Genomic DNA, 7,003 nt, shown 5'->3' on the forward strand with positions numbered 1-7,003 from the left:
GGTATGGGCGTCGCTCACTCGCACGGCGCCGTAGCCTGTCCGAGGGGAGCCTCCAACGTGAAAGGAGGAGCCGTCACAGAACCAGCATGTGAAGCCGTTCTGTCGGGCTTCCTCTAGCGGGACTCCCCAAGTGACTGGCCAGACAACCTGCGGTGGCGGGTCCAGGGGGCACTCATGCTCGGTCCCGGTCACTAATAGGCCATAGGGGGCTGGTGGCTCAGTGGTCTCCTTTTTAAATTCTACTCCGCGGTTGACCAGGGCCAGGGTCCACTGTGCTATGTGGGTGTTTGAGACTTGTCCGTCTTGTATCTTGCCAGACAGAATATATTTGAGGGGCGTGTGAGTGGTTTGAACTATTGTACGTGAACCTCCTATGATAAATTCCCAATGGGTCAGACTCCAAACTAGAGCAAGGCATGTCTTCTCGCATGGGCTAAACTTAGTTTCTACTGCGGTTAGGTTGCGAGAGGCATAGGCTACTACTCTAGCGGTTCCCGCTTGCTGCTGGGTGAGCGTGGCTCCTATGCTCTTGTCTGATACTGCTAACTGGATAAAGAATGGCTGAGTGACATCTGGATGGGCTAGGGCCGGGGCTGCGGCCAGGCTGCGCTTTAGCTCGGCTAAGGCTGTCTGTTGCTCCGGTCCCCACTCCCAGGGAGTGTTCTTCTTGAGGAGAGCATAAAGGGGGCGAGCTTTGTCCGCAAAGGACTCGATGAAGTCTCGGGAAAAGTTAAAAGTTCCTAGAAGGGCTCTGAGGGAGGGGACATCGGTGGGCGCAGGCAGCTTGGAAATGACCTCCATTCGCTGGGCGTCCGGGGTGCGACCCTCGGGTCCCAGGGTCAGACCCAGGTACTTGACGCTGGTCTGAACCAATTGGGCCTTTTCCCTGCTAGCCTTGAACCCAGTCTCGCGGAGGAGTTCCAGGACTTCCCTGGTGATTTGGCGGGCTAATTCTTCCGTGGGGGCGTGGACTAAAATGTCATCCACGTAGCTCAGTACGTGGGGCCTCAAGGAGGGTTGGAGGCGTTCCCACATCTGAACTACATGGGCATGACAAATACTGGGGCTGGAGTGGAATCCCTGGGGTGTCCGCTTGAACGCGTACTGCTGGCCGCGGAAAGTGAACGCGAACTTGTACCAGCAGGACTCATGCAACCGGATGGAATGGAAAGCGTTGGCCAGGTCTATGACCGAGTAGAACCGGGACCCAGCGGCAATGGCCGTCAGGATCTCATTGTACTTGGCCACAACCAGGGCAACTGGAGGGGTGGTGGCATTCAGGGCACGGAAGTCGACCGTCATTCTCCAGGTCACTCCATCTGCTTTCAGAACTGGCCACAATGGGGCGTTGCAGATGGACTGCATCGGGAGTATGACGTCCCACTCAAGGAGTCCTTCTATAGTCTTGGCTATCCCTGCCTCAGCTTCTGCTGGGTACTTGTACTGTCTTTGGGGAGGGGGATCCTTTCCTTCGATCAGGACGCAGGCACCCTTCACTATCCCACACTCGGCCTTGTCTGTCACCCATACTTCAGGAAAGTCCTGGACCCAGGGGTCTCCCGTGATGGGGGCGAGAGGAAGGGGGGCCTTAAGGGCTGCGCATCGATGGACTGCATTGACGAAGTCTGGGCCTCCCGGGATGTGCCACAGGAGCCCGTTCGCTAAGTCAATGGTCAGTCCCTCGGCTCGGAAGAACGGCATACCCAAAAGTCCATCATCTTCTCCCCGGTTTGCGCATGCCGAAATCCGGGTGGCCAGGTTCCCAACGGAGAGGGGGATATCCTGCCAGACCGGGGATTCCTGCATGCCGCCTCCAAAACCGGCGAGCTGCATGGTTGTGGGGGTCTGAGTTCCCTTTGTGACTAAGGTGGGCCGGAGTATATTAAGTGAAGCTCCGGTGTCTATAAGGAGAGTGGCAGGCTTCTTCTTTTCCCCGGGAGTCCCGATCCCTGCCTTCACTGTCGGTCTCCCCCATGTGTCCGGCTTTAGTTTGGCAAGTATGCCCACGGAGGGAGACTGGGACTCGGGGCAACCCTATTCTGATCCTGCACCCTGATCGGTGGAAGCGGCGCTTCCTCTAAAGGGGTTGTTGGGGCTCGGGCGTTCCCGGACCGCAGCTATCGGGGGACTCGAGAAGGGAGGGTCTGGCGGTAACGGGGGCGCCGACGGGGGTACTGGGGGCTGCTGCTGGTCTTCCCACTCCATGATCGCCTTCATTAGAACGGACGTGGGCTTCCCATCAAATAGCTCCATGTTCGCTCCAATGTTTTTGAGGCGCATCCATAGTTCCCAACGGAGGGAGTCCCTGGACTGGGGCGTGCTGCCGCGGTCCCGGTAGCCCTCGTGGTCGCCCTGCGATGCTCCCCAAGCGTTAGACTGATCTGGAGGCGGGTAGACCTGATGGTGGTACGGGTGCGATGCTCGCGAGTGAGAAGGGGCTATGGGTGCATCCTGTAGTCGGGGCTCGTGGGGTCCTTGCTGGGAGGAGGAACTGTAACTCGGGGCGGGCGCAAAGGAGACTCCCGGGCGGTAGTCCCTTGGTCCTCTTCCCCGGTTAAAGCTGCCGCTCCTTCCCCTCAGGATTCCTCCCCTTGCCTCGGAGTACGGGCTGCGTCCCTGTGGTCGGTACTGAGAGTGGGGGCCATGATTGGCATAGGTGACTGCACATATCGGCTCGCTCTCCTTCCTACGAGAGGCCGGGGGCTTCACATGGCGGATGGCGCCGGTTTCTCGCAACAGGCCAGCAATGCTTCTGATGCGAGCTTCCAGGTCTCCCCATGAGATGCTCCCGGGCTCTACTCCTGCTAGTGCTAGGCGGGTGGTACTATTGAGTCCATCTAAGACTGCTCTCCTGAATTCTAATTCGTCAAAGTCGGGTACATCGCTTGCATCTAAATCTACTTCATCTGCTAGCTCAGCAAGAAGCTGTTTCCTAGCTAAATATGCCTCTGGGTCCTCTCCAGGTTTTTGAGACTCTGCGATGTACAGGGCTTTCAAGCTCTTGGTGGGCCACAGGAATGCACAAATTTCTTTAATTGCTCCGTACTGACTGCGGGTGGCTAACCTTCAGTTAGAGATATAGGCATTCAGGGCCGAGACTATTTCAGGGGCAGCGCATTGGCGGGCCAGCTGGGCCACATCGGAACCACTAGCGGAGGGCTGGGAGGTGGTCACATGGGTGAACCACTGGATGGCCGTGTCTCGGTTTAGGGGTCCCATGCGATCTGCTATGGCTTGGAGCTCATCAGGCCTCCAATTGCGGGTTTCCTTAACGACCCGGTCTGTTTTCCTGCCATCCTCGTCCATGGATACAATTTCCTTAGTAGCTATTGGATGGAGGGGCTGTGGGGCTTCCTCGGGTTGGGGCGATTGAGATGCCCAGCTATCCTTACTATCTTCTGGGAGGGCCAAGAGGGCTGAGGGGTGCACGGCGGAAATTACGACCTGTTGCATCCCCAAGTGTCGCTTTAGGGCCTCTAGCTCCCTCTTACAAGCTGAATGGTCCGCAGCTGCGGCTTTAGACTGGTTGTGGTCCGCCATGAACCGGGCGGCATGGGTGAGCTTAGTAATCTCTTCTTGTCCCTCCGTTAACGCGTGCTCAGCCATATCGGCACGAGTGGTGGCCGCTTCAGCCTTGTGCTGAGCGTCCTGGAGGGTGGTAGTTAGTCCTTGCTTCTCTAATATGAAATTGACGCGTTCGGCGCGCCACTCAACTGCTTTCTCCTCATGGTCTCTCTCCTGTTCGACTAGTTTGGCCCTGAGACTCTGGATTTCTAGACGCAGGGCGTCCTGCTCTCGTTTTGACCTCTCCTCTAACTCCTCCTGTGCTGTTTGCAACTTGCTAATTAGGGACACACTGTCCTGCAGGGCGGTGAAAAGTGCCCAGGCTCCATATCTGTCCTTTTTGCTAGACCTAGGTTTCTCCTTGTCACAGAAGTCCTGGAAGGCGCTTCTAACTATCTGGAGTGGGTCGGGTCGCTTGAAGGAACCGGCTTCCCAAGGGCAATCTCCCTTCTTCACTAGCCACTTCTCCAGGTGGGGCACGGTGGGGTTTGCCCGGTACATTTTTCCTTTTAGTTTAAGGCTGATCTCAGGGGAGGTTAAAGAGTGGATCAGCGACACCAGGGGTGGGGCGATTAAAGCTGTTCAAGGGTTTTAACAACTTCTTCCTCTCTATGTCCCTTTTGGGAGGTTTATCCTTCCCTCAGGTCCTCAAGGGTTTTTACCAGGGGGTTTTAAGGTTCTACTTTTAGGGTTTACAGGGTATTTTAAGGGTCGTACACTCAGTTCTTCTCCACCGGGGGAGAAGGGAAAATTCCTATTCCCGTTTCAAGCTTGCCTACAAGCCACGGGACCAGGAAAAGTTTACTGGCTCAGAGGGTGCTCTCAAGCTCTCTAAGCCCAAGAACAAAAACGCTCAGTGCTTCCAAGCCTCTGCTTAGAAGCCAAAGCTCAGGGGTCTCCCAAGCCTATACTCGGAAAACGAAAGCTCAGGGGGCTCCCAAGCCTATGCGCTCAGAAAACCAAAAAGTGTTCCCAAGCCTCTGCCCGGAAACTGCAACTAAGGGGTCTCCTAAGCCTCTGCTCAGGCAACCAGAAATGCTCCCAAGCCTCTGCTTAGAAACTGAAATGCTCCCGAGTCTCTGCTCAGGAGCTACAAATGCTCTCAAGCTCTCTGCCCAAGAACTAAACTCCAAAAAGTCCCCAGGCCTCGTGCTCAGAGACAAACGGTTAAACTGTCTCCAAGCCTCGACCAAAAGACTGAATGCGCTCAAGGACTGCCTCTGCAAGTCCCCAAGCAAAAGTGCCCAGGAGTAAAACCACGGTACTCCCAAGCGGAAAAAGCGCTCGAGAGTTCTAACAACTCCCAAGCAAAAGTGTGCCCAAGAGTCCCACTGACTCCCAAGCGAGGTGCGCCCACGAGTCTGACTTAAAACTCGCAAGCGGAAAGGCGCCCAAGAGTCTAACTTAAAACTCTCAAGCACGGTGCGGCCGGCTGCCGCGGGGCTTCAGGAACCTGGCTTTAGATTCCCAAAGCTAAACTGAAACGAACGGACTATCGATCCCTTCACGTTTCCTCCGGAGCGGGGATTGAAGCCTAAGTGCTGGCAGGAACGGGGTTTGGACGGACTTAGGAGAGACGGGGGAGGGCGGAAAAGAATTCTATATGTGCTGCTTCAGGAAGTATATATATATGCGTATATATCTAGAGCCTACTTCTGGGATCCCACCCACATAGACGCGTTTAGGCGGCCCGGAAGGTGGCCAGGAACTTCACCAGTTCAGAGGTCCTCACCCACAGTACACCGGTTATAACGGCTGGAGGGCCTCGCGGTGCACCACAAAAGGCAAGTAGTCCAAAGCTGGCTGAAGGAGGAAATGGGGAAAAGCCAACCCACAAGATAGAATTGCTCGCTAGAGCCACACACACTCACACTTTTTAATTCCCTGAGCTAAATTGCGCTCTTTGCACTGAGGTCTGGAAAATTTTCCTCTGTCAGTTCGCCGAAAACACGCGTGTCGACTCACGTGTATTCACACGAACTGGGTTATGCCCGCATTCTCCACCAGTAAACTGTTACCAGAACTGCTCTTTATTATAATGGGGAATTAGCTGCAGCAGTCTGTAACTATTAATATTAAGCGAGGATCATAACCTATGTATACGGAGGTCCCGATCCCAGACACTCTAGTGAAAAAGAGGCAGACAAGGAGTAAGGTCCAAACACGTGTATTGAGTGTAGCGTAAGCCTAGCTTGCACAATCATACAAAGAACATACAAGGTCTAAGAAATACAGAGTAGGAAATACAGAGACGTTCGCATTAGCGGGTTCCCAACGATGGTAAGGGAAATACTCACAATCCTGGAGCGAAGCAGAGACACGGCAGCGAGGATGGCTCAATGCCAGCACTGGGACCACAGACGGACAGCAAGGAGGTCTGGATAGGGAATGGCCGAGGCACCGAGTGGTCTGGGAGACCAGCTTAAATACACCAAAACGTACCCTGGGGCTGGTGCTGTACTTGGTGGTTCTCACAGATTAAAACAAAGGGTCTAATGGGCTACTGAATGGCTTGGATGGGCCACTTTGGTAATCAGATTGTGATAAGTGACACCTCAGGAAGAGGGGACAAAAGAGGGAGGGGGAAATCCAAGTGGGCTGAAAGGATGTTCCAGCGGACAGGGCTTGTCCTGATGTCATCAGCTTTGGAATGCGGAGGTTTCTTTGAGATGCATTCTTTAAGTGCTTGGGATGGTCGGCACTTAGTTCCTTCTCCGGGGCGGCTCCTAAGATATGCAGAGCGGGGCGAGGGGCTCTCGCTGCGGACGTGGTGTGCCCGCTTCGCCGAAATGGCTTCCCAAAGCAGTCTTCTTCCCAGGGTCTTCTGTCTGCCTGAGAACATGGGTGCCGGCTGGGCATAGCTGGGGCTGGATAGCAGGCTGCCCGGTAGCGAGGGCAAGCGCGGCGACCGGCCCGCGGGAGGCTCCAGGCGGGAACTGACCAGGGAGCGCCTAGCCAGGCTCGCTGGAGATTTCCCCGGCAGGCGCCCGGCTGCTAGCAGCGGCTTGGGCCCATATGAGGCAGGCTTCCATGGAGGCAGCGGGAACAACACTTTAAAACACAGTCCAAAGCAGGGAACAGGCACGGTCCGTGGCAGATGGCAATGCAGGCACGGGGCACACTTGTAACACAGTCCAAACGCACACTAGGAAGTCCAGATACAGGTCAGGGCAGGGCTGCCCAGAAAAAGAGTCCTTTGTGCAGTTATCCAAACATGGAGTCAGTAAACTACACAGTCTATAGCAGCAGCAAGGCAATTGACACGCAGGCAGGAAACTGACATGTGTACCAGAACACACACGTGCAAAGCAGTCTTTGGTGTAACAGTAAAACAGCAACGCAGGAAACTTTAACACAGTTCATAGCAGGCTTCAAAGCAGGGGAGGGGGCCTACTTGGCAACATTATTGTGCTTCATTCATTATAATTCTAAATTATTG

The sequence above is a fragment of the Eublepharis macularius genome, chromosome 8, assembly GCF_028583425.1.
Source record: "Eublepharis macularius isolate TG4126 chromosome 8, MPM_Emac_v1.0, whole genome shotgun sequence".
Taxonomy (NCBI): domain Eukaryota; kingdom Metazoa; phylum Chordata; class Lepidosauria; order Squamata; family Eublepharidae; genus Eublepharis; species Eublepharis macularius.